This window comes from Protopterus annectens, chromosome 9.part0 (assembly GCF_019279795.1).
Source record: "Protopterus annectens isolate FY-2018-M chromosome 9.part0, PAN1.0, whole genome shotgun sequence".
Lineage (NCBI taxonomy): Eukaryota > Metazoa > Chordata > Ceratodontiformes > Protopteridae > Protopterus > Protopterus annectens.
In genome coordinates this window covers 1,017,611,109-1,017,626,519 of record NC_056743.1, presented here as the reverse complement: position 1 = coordinate 1,017,626,519, position 15,411 = coordinate 1,017,611,109, and the positions used below count along the sequence as shown (strand labels likewise).

The 15,411-nt window shown below is 38.5% G+C and overlaps 1 protein-coding gene across 1 annotated transcript in view; it reads left to right on the top strand.

Moving 5' to 3' along the window:
- Positions 1 to 6,286: 6,286 nt before the first annotated feature.
- TMBIM6 (transmembrane BAX inhibitor motif containing 6) overlaps positions 6,287 to 15,411 on the top strand; it is a 381,522-nt gene continuing 372,397 nt past the window's right edge. The window contains exon 1 of the mRNA XM_044083808.1: positions 6,287 to 6,398. The gene's annotated coding sequence lies outside the window, so the exon portion shown is untranslated. The remainder of the gene's footprint in view (positions 6,399 to 15,411) is intronic.

Here is a 15,411-nt window from a genome sequence, read left to right as displayed (position 1 = left end):
TGAATGTTCATATCTGGTAGGACTAAATACGATATGAAGACTGCCTGGATCCACACGGGTGGGACAACAAGAATAAACAAGAAGAAGTCATTTTAGACTTTTGTCTGGCAAATGGCTTGATGGTTTTCAACATATGGTTCAGCAAGAGAAACAGTCACAATATAACATATAAGAGTGACCAACATGTACCTCAGGTAGACTTCCTCCTTGTAAGGAAAGAGGACTCAGGTATAATCAAAAGTTGCAAAGTCATCCCCAGAGAAATAGACATTCCACAGCCTAAACCACTGTCAAACACAATCAGCTGCAAGCAGTGGTCTGAAAAGGTTCTAAGGTCAACAGAGACTAGGCTGAAGACTGGGAAGTTGATGGGAGTAAAAGCACAGGAATTCAAGGAAATACTCAGGACTCTAGCACCTTAGGAAGAAGAGGAAATAGATGGAGTCGAAGAAGAATGTCAGTCCCTCAGAATATATGTGATGACTATATAACAGATACGCAGATGAACCTGATATGAAAAGAAGGTACATAAAGAAATCTGGTAGTGGAATGCAGAAGTCCAGGAAGTTAATAAAAGAAGGAAGGACTGCAGAAAAAAGCAGGGGATAGAAAAGATGGACCAGGCTAAGAAATGATACTAGATGGATAACAAATTGGCTGAGATAGCATCTGCAATAGTAAAGAACAAGGCATCAGAGACACTCTACCTGCTTCTGGAAAGTGACTTAGCAGATGGAACAAAGAAACTTTATCAGGTTGTAAAGCAAAGACAGAAAGATAAAGAAGATAGTTATCAGAAACCATTCACAAGGGACACCAGCAACAATCTGCTCACCAGTCTACAGGATATCAAAGGCAGAGGGAATACTGTACTCTTCCATACACAGCCCACAATGAAAAAAGAAAAAGAGCCCACCCTAGAAAAAATAAGAACAGCACTAAGGAAATTAAGTGAATGAAAGTATTAGGCCCAGATGAGGCCAAGGTAGATATGATCAAGATGTTGGGTGAGTTAGGGGTGCCATGGTTCCTGGGGGTACTCATAGCAGTATGGAGAGAATAGGATATCCCAGATGAGTGGTGAATAAGCATTTTAGTGCCCAGTGTACAAGAAGAAAGGGGACATTCACAACTATGGGCAATATACAGGTGTCAGTCTTCTGCCACATGACATGAAATAGCTGGCGATGTGATTGATAAATGAATAGGCAGAGTAGTAGAAGGTAAGATGGGAGATGAGCAGCTCAGATTCAGATTAGGATGCAGCACAACTGACCTGATGTTTATATACAGTGAAGAAGCTACAAACAAGGAAAGAGTCCAACCAAGCATTTGAAGACTTGGAAAAATCATATGACAAGACCCCAGATCTGAGCTGCTCTACAATAGTTTGAAGTCTGGGAAACACTGTTAGAATTAGAGCAGGCTATGTACAAGAACCCAATAACACAAGTTTGAATAGTGTTTGGACTCACAGAAGGGGTTTCCAGTGGAAGTGGAGGTTCATCAGGGTTCATATCTGAACCCACTGATGTTCACACTAGTGATGGACTACATTAGGAAACAGGTTGGAGATGACAGATCAATAAAGTTGCTGTATGTAGATTATGTGGCATTACAAGCAGACTCTGAAGAGGAACTTCAGCAAATGATATGGGAATAAAATGCAAAACCAAAGACACAGGGGATGAAACTGAGTACATGCAAGATAGTTGTCATTGCAGCAAATGGGGGAAATCAGAAGAAGTTGAGTACAGACAAGACGGCTGACATGGCAGCAAATGGAGGAAATCGAAAGAAGCTGACAATTTAGATAGATGGGAAAATAGTGAACTAAGTTGAAAATTTCAAATATCTGGAAGGAGTGGTTAAGGAGAAAGGCAGTCTAAGTAAGGAGGTCAAAACTAGAATCAGAGAAGCTACAGCCAACTGGCACAGAAAATCAGGGGGAGCGTGTGACAGAAGAATGCCAAAGAACCTGAAAAGTAACATGTATGAACCAGTGATGTAACCAGTACTTCTATATGGTACAGAAACCTGAGTAGTGAAGACAGAACAGTTGAGGATGTTGATGGAGATGAAATACCCAAGATGAATGGTAGGATGCACACTGTGGGACAGATGAAGGAATGATGAAATTACAGCAGAAGCCAAAGTAGTTCCAGTTGCAGGGAAAGTCAGTGAGAACAGTTTACAGTGGTTTGGGCATATGTGCAGAAAAACAGAAGATCGTTTGGTGAAGACGAGTTGGGAGAGACAGGGGTAAGACAAGATGAAATTAAGACATTCAAAAAAGAGATGGATGCAGTGGTGGATTTACCATTGTATTGCTAACCTCTCAACTGTACCGCTTTCTGTGATGTGATGTTTGCTGTTGTTTTTTTTCTTTTTATTAGCTCAAAAGAGCACCTTGTGAACACAATTGACCTGTGAGTATCAAGATATTTTGCTAACATCTTGAGAGTTACTATAACTTTCTTCATTAAAATTTAAAGAAGTACCTTCCCCCAGAAAATCAATGGTTCCATCCCATGCAAGGGGACTTGGACCCTTAATTAATTGTACAAAAAATACTCATAACTCATTGAAATTTTCTACAGAATGGTAAAATAATAAATATTACCTTAGATTCAAAAAATCCTAAATTCATATGTAGAATAAATAACTGAGTGTGTACACAACAATTGCCTCTGTAAACTAAAAACACAGTAATAAAGTAATACATTGCATGTATAAAACACCAATATAAATGTGCTAAAAGATTATATGTTAAATATTTTAAAAAAGTTGAAATAAACTAATCTAGAATGAAAACTGCTGTTCAAGTCAAATGTGTAAAAGAAAATGTAAAACAGCAAACTACAGATTTGCAGTCCTTAATTTCAATGCTAGTATAATCATCACTGAATCATTGATCCCGGGGGAAATGTAGCATTTAAACGTAACTGCCAATATAATTCCTTATACTCTGTTGAAGTTTCCCAAGCTCCTCCCCTTTTATATATATATATATATATATATATATGTGTATATATATATATATATATATATATATATATATATATATTTTTTTTTTTTTTTTTACTATTTCCAAGATACCAAATACATTTTTTTTGAATATTTTACAGACCAGGGGCATTCTTAAGGGTACCACTCCTAATGTCATAATAATGCTCACTTACTCTTTTCTTAACAGCCCTCTTAGTCTTGCCAACATAAAATGCATCACAATCCACACATACTGCAATGTACCCTAAACCCAGGGTATAACAATTGCAGTGTTGCAAAGTTAACTTACAATTTCCTGCTGAGTAAACCCAGAACAACAAGGAAGATACACAGAACTAATGTAGTAACAGAGAAACCCAAAGAGTACTTCCACAGAGGAGTAACCATTCCTTTTGTAAACCACCTAATTTAAGAAATTGATAATAGGTTTTCCCAGCTGCATCAGAGAGCTACACTTTCCCTACAGCTCATCCCAAAGATAATAATGCAGGAGCTGCATAACTTTAATATTAGATCATTGAACCTGAGCTTCTTCTGGGATGACCTGCCTCAATCTGATGGCTTGCAAACAAAAATGCAGACTTGGCATGTTAAATGGAGGCATACTATTGTGTTTCCAGACAACATTATTGATTCCTTAAAAAGCTGTGACCCATGTCCATTTCCAAACATAAGTACAGTTCTGAAGATCTGTGAGGCACTTTCCATTGCAAGCTGTGAATGTGAAACAGCAGTCAGCAGACCGACTTATCTAGACATACACATGTTAACTATGACTAAAGAGAGGCTGACTGGTTTGGCATTGATGTATGCATACAGTGACAGAATTCCAGCAGCTAAGGACAATGTGCATGAATTTGGTAGGAAGCATCCAAGAAGACTTGAACTGCCTGATATTAAGAATTGTGATGTTGACTAGGAGAGGGTATGTACCAAGACTACATAAAGTTGTGACTTGACTTAAGGTGTGAAATAACTGGGTTCACAGCTCACAAAGTCTGCAGTTACTTTGATTCCACATTTTACAAATGAAGACTTTGGTATGCTATGACTTTGGGTTTACACTACATAAACAATGACTGTGATGTGGTGTGACTTTAGGGATGCAACTTACAAATCGCATTGCCATCTATCTGTTTTTTTTTCTGGACCATCCAGAAATCAAACTGATTGTCTGGTAGTCCAGAAAACACTGTACAAACTCTGATATTCTGTTTCAGAAAGAGAAGCAACTATAGAAGTTTGTTAAATATATGGATTTATTATGTTTTTTTTTACAAAAAGCATAGTAAATCCGCAGACAAATGGCATAAAGAACAGAAAAAGAGGGCGTTCCCCCTATGATGTGTTGATGACATCACAAAATGGGCAGAAAGTGAGTGGAAATAGGTGGGGTTATATGGGATGCAAGAGCCTCAGGGCATGCCCTAAGTCTGGTTTTCGGCACAAAGGAAAGTGGCATGTGGTTTGCTAAGACTTTGGGTCGTAGGCTCAAAACAATGACTTTGGTATGCACTGACTTTGGGTCTACAGCTCACAGATTTGTATAGTAGATTGAATGCATGCAGAAATATCGAGTTGTGTTATGCCTAATTAGGGCCCTCTTTTCTTCTTGCATTCCAAGTTTCCCTTTACATTCCTGCTTTGTTTTATTAAACTACAAATAAAATTAATTCTTTACAACATCTGTTAATATTTCTGTTCATAACATTATTAATGCAATAAGGTTTCTGTTCACTGATTTACTACAAATCTGTGTTCAACAATTCATTTTTGAACACAAGGGAAGATGATGGGTGAAGTTCCATTAAAATTAGGATGTGTCCCCCTTTTCCCTACTACATTTCATGTTTTCCTTTCCTTTCCTCCCTGACGGGCTATATTATAATTTCTTAATTTTCCACAGTTCTTGTTCATAGCTGAATTTGTGTAATATGTTTACTGTTTTTGAGGAAAGCAATGGTCAGCTTAATGTTTTTTACCTCTCAGCATCAAGAGAAAAGGAGGACTGCATTTTCTTTTAACCTAGGGTGTGCAAAACTGAGTAAGTAGAGTTCATGTTCAGCTAACAATAGCTCCCTCATCCATATCTGTTCTAGATCCAACACTGGGATGGATTGTGTGAGAAAAGATGTGTGACAGGTATGACTGTCGAAGAAGATAGGAAAGTGGCACTAAATCGAGAAAGGTGGCAACAGTTGACATAACACCCCTAGCCATGTAGAAAATGGGAAATGGGTGATGATGACTGAAGTGTGCATAGGTGTTTCTGGCTGCATCCCATATAAGGCATACTTCTCGTAAGAGTCTTAAAAATGTCATGTTCCATATTGACAGTGTCTGTCACAAATTCATGATGTTTTTTAACAAATATTCATAGTAAATAATGTTGATTCTTATTAATTAATCAACAAAACTTTTTTGTGAGTATGAAGTAACAGCTTTTGCCAGATTATGAGCTTCTTAGTCTTCTTAGTTAAAGTTGTTACAAGTATTCTACATTTGCTCATTTGTTTTGCATTATTAGAGGTGGTGGGGTTCCAAGTTTTGGAGTAGGAAGGCTGAGAGCTAGTGTTTCTGCATCATGATTCTCCATGATAATGTGCATCTTTTGCAACTTTGGAATAGGTAGTTTAACATCAGGGATATCTAATTTAGGCACTCGTCTCCATTTCCTAATATTTAATAACTTTTCGAGATTTATTCCAAGTTAAAAGGACACTGTCCACAGTTATATCTATCTAGGACTGGACACACCTAGTTAGGCCACACCTATCTTGTACACATCAGGGTAGGTATTAACTGGAATTGTCCCATAGAAACAATGTTGTTGCAGAGCGTGTTATTTTGTCAAGTGAACAATAATAATATTTAAAAATAGTTCATAATTTTGAGCCGTTCTACCGCCATTATTTTTGGCTTTTGTTTTTGGTATAGCTCTCAAAGAATAAGAGACAAATGTCAACGGAATAAGGCTGGGAGAAATCCAGATTTGATCTGTGACACTTTCAAAATATTAGTACTATTAATTCGAGACATTGGCAGAATAAGACAATGTGAATTGATATCCATTTTCTGAAGTAAAAGAAATCTATAACTCTAGTTATTGTCGTTATTTATTAAGTGTAATTCGCCACCTTTTCTCCAAAAGCCACCAGATTTGCACGGCTTAAGAGGGACTGAACTAAAGTTTAGGTAAAAATCAGAGAGAATAGAGAGTTACAGTTTCGAAATCTTGAGCAAAAATGCAGTAAGGCAAGTGAAGCAATAACATCGAGTAAACGTGATGTGTGATGTCATGACGCTGTGTCTGTGTTTGGTGACACGTACAAATTCGAGTGCAAATACCGAAGTGCGATCGAGACGGTAACGGTAGTAGTATTAGAGAGGTAAGTAATTATTGGGCAAGTGGAGGAAAGGTTATAATTTCATAGCTAAAGCTTTTGTTAGTTTTAACACCGAGGAGTCTGTCGTTATCGGAAAGGAATGGCATTAGTGTCAAGACGAGTTTCTGGTGATCACGGGGGCAGGTCGCCCGGGCCTTAATGCGCAGCAGGCGGGTTTGGTAATAAGGCGTCCGTCCATAAGTTGGGAACATGTAAGCCATGAATCAACTAATGAGGATGTTGCGAAGTGACCCTTTCCAACAATTATTGCCTTGGGACTAGAATCGTGTTGCATCATTTCTGCTTGTTGAAGTTTATCTTGAGGGATTAGGGGTGTGGGGTGCTTCGCAAAAGGGGAACCTTGATGGAGTGTAAGCCAAGGGTGGCTTGGCTGTCTTTTTTTTTTTTGGATATCTTTGGTGTTAGAAGTGCGCTGCTGAATCGCTCGCATAGTTGCCTTTCGCTTATAAGCCGACAGTTGGACTTTATCCCGATCAGTACAGTTGTCAGTCTTGCCTTCAACGCGCGACGCGGGGTAAAGGGTATAATCTGAACTTTGGGTTGTTGCGCGTTAGCTTTAAGCACTGATGAGACAGACAGTAAAAAGTAATAACGCTTCCCTTGCGTAGAGCCGTGCATTTCAGAATGCTGGTATTTTCCTGTCGCTGAAAGCGGCCACTAGTTTTTGTTTATTAATTTTTTAGTTTTGTGTTGGTTTTGCAGATTAATTCTTTGTTTCATTTTCTTGTGAATGTGACCCTTCCAGTTTTGATACTGTCTAAAAGATGTCTATCAGGGGTTTGTTCATTCTTCTGGCAAGTCATGCTGGCTCTCACTTTAGGTAGATACTGACCTGTCTTCTTGTAAGTATGTTGATTATTGGGTTTTTGATACTGTACTGTGGTTAGGCGCGTTGCGTGTGACATGAAGTTTTTCTACAGATGATTGTCACTGCTTTAATTGTGTTCCTCCGTTAACTGGTATGTTTACATTCATAAATTAGAATACGTACACATGTTTTGCTTCATTTTTGTTTGTAAGGGCGCCCGTTGCCCTTCTGCAGTGAAAAATAAATACAACTTTAAACGTCTCTCTTGCATTGTTTATAACTTGATTGTATTTTGGAGTGCCCTCTAATCTTATGCCCAAAACAAAACTGTATACGAGTTTTACTCTAATGTTTCGCTTCAATGGCCAGTGTTAAAACACGTTAATTATTGCTACCACAGCTGTATTTAATAACGTACTCTAGAACATTGCAGTTTTTTTTTGCCTTATGAAACTTTTAAAATGACATTCTTTCACACTGTTGTCAGTCACACCATTGTCAGAGTAAGTATCAAATGTTTACACCACCGTGTTTGATTTCTATTTCCGAGATTGGTACAACTCTACTTGCCTTTACTAAATTAGAAAGCCATTATCCATTCTGTATCAAAACATCTTACTATGACCATTGCTGGACCACAGGATGCTAACTCCTATACCACACTTTTGTATTACTAGCTTGGCACATTATTAGTTTTGTATCATTGACATTCATCCACTTTTATATATAAACAGTTCAATACATGTAAATCCTTTTGAATCGCTGTCATTTCTGCATCAAAGCTAAATATTTAATAGACACACAGGCATCGGGTGGATGTGTTTTAATGCCAGTTACTGCCAATTGTTTTTTGAGCTGTGCACAATGCAAGAATGTCAGAATGGCCACTTCTTTATCTCGTAGCATTGCCCTAAGCACTACAGAACATTCCAGCACTGTTGCTATCCAGCCCTTCTGATTCATCATACCCACATCATAACATTTTTTCATAGTTGCATGCTCTTTGGGGGGGGGGTGACGCACCTAATAAAAATAACACTATTGGTGGTAGTGCCCTATAAAACATTGTTTAGTGATGTACAGGTTTATAAGTTCAAAAGGCTATTGCTAGGGTTGGAATTGCCCATACTTATGGTAGTATGTACACAGTGAAGTAACAAAAATTAAAATCATCTTTATTGACAATTGGGGTGTTACAGCTATGTAAATTTTGCAAGTAGTATTCCACCTTTAGGTTTTGGCATATGCATGATGGCTAAAATATGCAGCCATTTATCGTCAGTGATTTGGTACAACTTTGTCCTGACTAAACTGTCAAAGTTTCTTTATCTGTAACCATGGTTGGACAGTGATGTATAGAACCATGAGAAAGACACTGCATGGCCAGTTCAACTCATTGTAGAACATTAGAACATTGCATGACTAATTTGATACATTAACATTTGAACATCACCGTTGCATTAATGAAACACATCCATCAGATGGATTAAATGGCCACAATCGTGTGTCTATTGCTAATAACCCTAACTGAAACCAATTATTTGGAGATGTGCACAAGACAAGAATTTCAGGGAGGACATTTCTTTACTTCATAGCTGTGCTGTAAATACTACAGAGCAACAGACAGCACTGTCGATACCTGGTCCTTTTCAACTCCTCTTACCCACAGCATAACATATTCACTTCATTCAGATTGGCTGCCTTACAACCTGCAATGGAGAGTTGCTGGGCAATGTAGTCCCCTGGCCTTTTCACTACTTTGTCCATCCAGCTTGCTCATTCTCAACCCTCCTGACCCTATCGGTCCATTCGTTCCACGTTTGCCCCTAAAGCTGAGCTGATCTGTGTTGGACAAATAGTGGCTTACTGTGACCTGGCTAGGCAGCCATTATGTTCTTGGTCACCTGTCCAACTTCACAGCAGAATCTGGGCAGGACAGTAGGTGAGTTGGTACTATTGACACTTTAACCTTTGCTCTCAGTTCTGGGGTGGTTGCAAATCTATAATTTCATGATCGTTGCATGAGAAAAATCAGTTGGCAAACATGTGGTGGGAGGGTGGCCTAATGGATAAGGTGTTTGTCTTACAAACACAAGGTGCAGGGTTTGAGTCTCACAAGGGATAATTGGCTAAGCTTAAAATGGCTCGCAAGGGCAGTTAGCTTAGTACTAATCTATGAACCTATGTCCTCATGTCATTGTGTGAGTATTCTCTTCCCTTGTACTCTACAGCCTCAATTGCCAATTTAAGTAAGCAACAGACTTGGGCACATATATTTTTTTTCTCTCTCTCAATTACTGTCCTCCACAACATCACTGCAAATTAATTTTCATCCCAAGCTAGCTTCTTGTATTAGCTGTACGCTGTTTTTGTATTCTTACTTGTAAGTTAATTTGGGCAATGGGACTGATTAGGAAAAAGCAATATTTTTTGCTATAAGGGGGTAATTGACTTAAAATAAATTGGGCTTAGGGAACATTATCAAAGAACAGTGGTTGTGAAGCAGAAAGAGCTCGCAATTCAACAGCACCCTAGCTGATGTCCATAAGATCCAGGGGGGAATCTGTCTGTGCAGCACTGAGCTGTATAGTGGGCAGCCCTAGCTTACAGCGTTCAGTGCTTACCGCTGCACTTTTGTGATCTAGATGCATTTAGCATGCCCATGATGGTTGCTGTAGCTGCCTTTTGTAGTTACTGGTTATGTTGTAATTTATTGTCCATGGTGTAGTAGTTCTGATTATAAATGGCCAAGTTTGTCCAGTTTTTTGTTTTAGAGTTTAGTGGCGTCCTTAAAAAGGAAGATGGGAATAAATTTCTTCTCTCCCTAACCTAAGAAAGTCAAACCAAACAAATAGTATAGAGTGCAGTGTTAGGCCTATTTTTAGTAGTAACTCGGGCAACCAGAAACTACACTTATCCAGCATCTACCAATACCCATGGGTGCTGGTTAACTGAGAGTTTACTCTATTTGCCATTTGAAATGGTATCTTACTACTTTCTTAAAAATACACCTCTGTTCTAGCCAATGACTTGTATCACATAATGTCTTTATCCCCAGACTTGAGACATTAGAAGTACCCTGAACAGTGCTTTCTGATTCTGTTCCACGCATACAGCATACTTCTGCTTTCCTGGGTAGGATTACACCAGCATGCTGTGTTTCTTATGCCTGAAGCCTCTTTTGTGTTTATAATTTTTATGTGTTTAGAACATTTTTAGTCAAAACCCAATTTCATTTAAGTGATCGAGTAATGCACATTAAATGTCCTCTGATGCTACTCTGGCATTGCGCACTTACCCAACATGTCATGTCCATGCATTTTTTTTTTCTTCTTCCTTAAAGCAGTTTCTTTTAATTGTTTTAAGAGTACGCTGTAAATGTTGAATAAGACTTTTATAAAACTTAAGTGCATAGAGTTGCCACAGTTTGGCATGACCATTCTTTAACCCTTTAATGTTGGCAACTCAGGATTTTGCCAACCATCTGCTTTTATGCAATAGTGGCTATTATGCTTTTTGTTGTTTTTTACTGAAGCATCATTGGTTTACAAGTTTGTGTGCACTTGTGTGTTATTGATTACCAGGAAGTAGAAGACTTGAGAGATTTGCATGCTAACATTTAAAATTGATGTTTTATAAATGTTTTTCTTTGAGTTAGGGTCATTGGAGATGTAGCCATTGAGGATATTGCCCAGGTATGATGCACAGTTATGGGTGACTAGTTTAGTTGTGAAAGCAGAGTGGATAGCGTTATCACCTCACAGCAAGAGGTTCCCCATTTCGATTCACTGCTGGGGTGCCTTCTGTGCAGAGTCTGCTTGTCCTCCCTTTGTTCATGTGGGCTTCTTCTGGATGCTTCGGTTTCCTTCTACTTTCCAAAGACATGCAGTAGGTGGCTTGGGCACTCTAAATTGACCATAGGTGTGTGTGCATACTTGTGTGGTGTGAATGAACTACCATGTTAGGGTTAGCCACCCGGCAGTGTAAACTTTGGCTCTAGATGATTGTCACTGTTAAAGTGACAGCCTGGCCTCATGTGCAAAGATGGGGGAAAATGGGTTGTGGATTGATGGGTAATAAGTAATCAGTACTGTCTCCTTGTGCACTTTTGTTTTAAATGCCAGTTTATACATTAGGAAGGATGGGGGGAGGGGGCACGCTTCTAAAATGAAATTGAAGTTTTTTTTAATAATAAATATAAATTACTTTAAAAATCCACCTTTTTTGCAGTGGAAATTCTTCTGGAACCAGTAATAGTTATTGACACTAAAGAGAAATGTGTATGCCTTTTAACTGGATTCGTTGTTTTTTTTCAATCACTGAAACATCCTATAAATTCTGTAATGGCTCTGTTATCAGTGAAAAGGATCTGTAGCTTTGTTACACCACGTTTTAATCATTTCCCATGCCTATCTCACATGGAACCAAGTGTCTACCTTGACACATCTATGGCAACTTTTCTTCAGAACCAGATCAGTTCAGTCCATCATTCCCCATGTTTGATAAGCTCTGTGTAATGTTTTCTGTGTTATGACATGTTTTCTAGGGGATCTAACATATTTTAGTATTTGTTTGTACATGATAAAATAAACTCAACTGGCTGAGTTGGATGATAGTGGACAATTCCATTTTACAAGCAAATGAGGCTTATGAACGTGTGAAACATTTTAATATAGTTTTAGGTTGGGTGGGAACTACTTGCATAAACATATTTTCCAACGGTTTGTGTGTAAAGATGATCTTTGTTAATCTGACTGTAGTAACGAAGTACTGTCATTGTTGCAGTAGCCATTATATTTGTGATGTATCCTAACAAGGATACTGCATGTGCAGCCAGTTTACAAAGCTTCATTCTCCTTCTTCCTGCACCATGCATCCACCCTTGGCATGAGAGGAAGTACTAGTGTAAGGAGGCTGTCCAGGCTCACCAAAACTCAAAACTTTCTTACAGGTAGTCTTAGACTGTCAAACTTCTTTTGTTGTAACCATGTGATCAGCTTCAACACATTGCCTTCAGGTGGATAAGTACCCCATTGGGGCCCTTCCTTATGTCTGTCAGAAAAGGAAATTGCAGTTGTGAGCACCAGATTCCATATGTAGACTCGCTTACTCAAGCTATGTGTGTTTTTATTTGTGAACTGGACATATTAGGTAATGTTCAGTTTGCCAGTCATTTACCTCAGACAGTATGAGTAGGTTAACTTTCTTGAATTACACGTCTTCAGGAATTCGGGCAGGCATGCTGTGGCCTTCCCCACTGAAGGACTTCCCCTCTGGAAAAGAAAAGTTGGAGAGAGAGAGAGAGAATTGATAACCTCTTGCATGCTGTTTTTGGCTGGGCACTCTGAGATGCGTTTGTCACACCTGGACTGTCAGTCTGTGTCCCCTGGGCCTTCCCACATGACCCCTTCAGAGGCTGCTGTGGACAAGGACACTTCATGCTTATGAACAGCCCATGCATCAAGCAGAGTTGGCTAGAAAGGGGGAACAGGTTATTTTATTTGAAGGTGAGGGACATGTCCACCAGGTTCCTGTGAAGGAAGTTGTTTGAGGTTAGTTCATGGAGCTCAAACCTATGGCTTCATCCCAGACGACCATACGTCTATCAGGGATGTCCAACCTTTTGGCTTGCTGGGGCCGCATTGAGTGAACAGAAATAGTCTTGGGGCCGCATATAAAATATATCATGTAGTTAACTCTTTTGTTGCTCCGGAAGACCACAGTCGACCTCCTGGCTGTACTGTGTAGGTGCATTTGAACAATGAATAAATGTAATAAATGCCTAATATTTGCCTTAAAATTCTAATTCCCTAATCTAACAGTTAACTCTAACATCTTAGTTAATATATCTTTTTTTTTTTTCACTGCAGCGCTAGCATTTCTCACTGGGAAAACCATTCCAGCAGTCCAACTACGTAAAATGTCAACATCAGCAGTCATACAATCCTATAATCCACAAAAATAACCCAACAAATTTGCAATAAAGTAAAGAATTCACATTACTGACTTAATAAAACAATTCTGAATAAGCTACAAGAGGGTCTCACCCAAACAAATAACTGGTGCCAGAAATATGGCCTCAAGCTAAATGCCAAAAAATGCATCATCATCCCCTTTGAGGAGAGTGATGTCCCCACATTGTCACATTAATAACAATGTTGTAAGCATGCAATAAGTCATATAGTACTTGGGCACCCAGGTTGATAGAAACCTGACTTTTGACCACCATGTTGTCTCCGCTGTAAGGAAAGCTTTTTACATGGCCCACTTAATTAGTAAGGGTATCTCATCCAGGGACAAGGAGGTCATAACATCCCTGTATTCTTCCTTTACAAGAGCCATTATTGAGTGCAGTGCCCCTTTTGGCATGTGCCTCAGCAAAATACCCTGCCAAAAGAAAGACTACAACCATTTCTGACAAAAAAGGTCAAAGGGCTAAGTTCACTTAGTTATCCAAACAGACTAAAAAGCTTCTTGCTTTCCTCTGTCTCTGGCTGGCCCCTATAAATTTCATCATTGACTTGCTTTCCAGGCTAAGAAAGATCCTGCCTTAAGAGATGCCCTCTACCTCAGAAATACTGGTTATACTTAAAACGCTCGCTACAAAGACCACAGCCTTCACTGCAACATAAACAAGCCAGTTTTTATGGACATTTTCTTGACACAAAAACCTTCAACTTCTGTAAAAAGCTCCTCTCATTATTAAACAATGTAGTTCAGCAACACGATGGCTGGATGGATAGCCATAAATGTAGTCCTTGGGTAAGTAGCATAGCCTTCATCATACCAGATGGAAAATCCACATACTAACCTTTCCCAGCTGGATGGCTAAAATCTAATATTGGTTACTCAAGTCTAGTTGCCCAAGAAGAGGGGCATGTTTAACTAAGAATTCCATTTGCAAAATTATATTCAGTATACATATTAAATCTCTCTCTTACACACACACACACACACACACACACACACACACACACACACACACACACACACACACAAAAAGCCCCTACTTGTAAAATAGGCAACCTCAGTAATCACATGACACTCACTCACTGAATGAAATTATTTTGGAAGTCAAAATATCTGAAAAAAAATCATAATAGAGATGGATTCATCCATGTAATTTCCAACTACCAAAAGGACCATCAATAAATCAACAAACAACTGCTTGGCAAAAAGTAAATCGGTAAGAACACCATAAACTATAATGCTACATACTGGTGTAAACATAACTTGTGTTAATCCCCAGGTTAATCCATACCAAAAGATTGTTTCAGAGCTTCAGCTATGTACAAACAGCTTTCTCCTAAAAACTTAACTCATTGATATTTGCCTTGCTGTAATTATAACTGTAAAAAAAATGTTTTCAAGTTTATTCTGTACCTCAATGATTCTCATTGTTACGAGATGTAATCTCTGCCATATTGTATGAATACTACATCCATAATTTGCTGTCTCTCTCTCTCTCTCATGTATTGTATTATATTGTTTTGTGTTATTTTTGGAGCTTTTCTCCCTGGGCCTCCACTGAAAATGGACCTGTGTCCAGTCGGACTTTCCCGGTAAACAAATGTAAAATAAAATAAATAAAAATAAACTTCCCTCTAATCTAAAGCCATTTGACATTCCGACATTTTAATTTGTGCAGAAGTTACTCTCAGACTGACGTTTACTGAGATGTAATGCTGACCTTTGCTTTTGAAAAAAAACAAATTCCCAGGCTTTGTCAATAGCTCAAAGTGTAGTGAGGATTATTTATTTATTTATTATATATTTATTTCTTTTTGGAAAACATCTTTAAAACTGTTAAACTGATTACACACCCAGAAACACAGAAAAGTTATTGTGATTATGTAAACCACAAACTGCTGCAAGAAATCAGTCACATTAGCACTCTACTTCTTTTGGAATTGACAGGTATGATCTGTTCGGACATGAGCATAAAGTAGCTTAATAAGAAGGTTATTTGCAAGGTTACATGGCAGTTTATATTGGAAATAAGCAGAGCTATTAAAAAGGCTCTGTTTTTCATAATTATGCCGAAAAGTCTTCCAAGGTAAATACAACTTCTGATTTAGTATGGAACCATACCTCTCAACCTTAGAGCAAGAAATCTGGACAAAGCGAAAAATAAAAGTGGGATACAGGCCCAAAAATAGTTATGCATCACAGACACCATTGAAACAA